The following is a 335-nucleotide window of genomic DNA, read 5'->3' as shown; positions in this document are numbered from 1 at the left end:
TCTCCAGGCACAGCCGGAGCTGGGCACGCCTGGAACGGGAGCACACAGCTGGATCAGCTTCCCCAAGGCATTCCCACCCCACTGGTGTGGAAAACTGGGGTGGTCGGAGCTAAGCCTGACCAGGAGCCTTCCCAGCCCCCGTGGGCTTCCAGAAACTGTGAGAAAACTGCAGCCAGGCAAAAGGATGTCTTGGAAAAACCTCATGGATAAACCCTGCTGGCAACCTGGGCTGTTGGGATGATCCCAGGCAAGGAGATGCCAATAACCTTGGAATTCTGGGCGAGAATATCCACTTTTGGTCATTCTCTTCCCAAAAAGGTTCCACCTCAGGAATG

This window comes from Corvus brachyrhynchos, unplaced genomic scaffold (genome assembly GCF_000691975.1).
Source record: "Corvus brachyrhynchos isolate BGI_N302 unplaced genomic scaffold, ASM69197v1 scaffold119, whole genome shotgun sequence".
NCBI lineage: Eukaryota > Metazoa > Chordata > Aves > Passeriformes > Corvidae > Corvus > Corvus brachyrhynchos.
The sequence above is the reverse complement of the archived record's forward strand: the minus strand, read 5'-3'. Positions refer to the sequence as shown.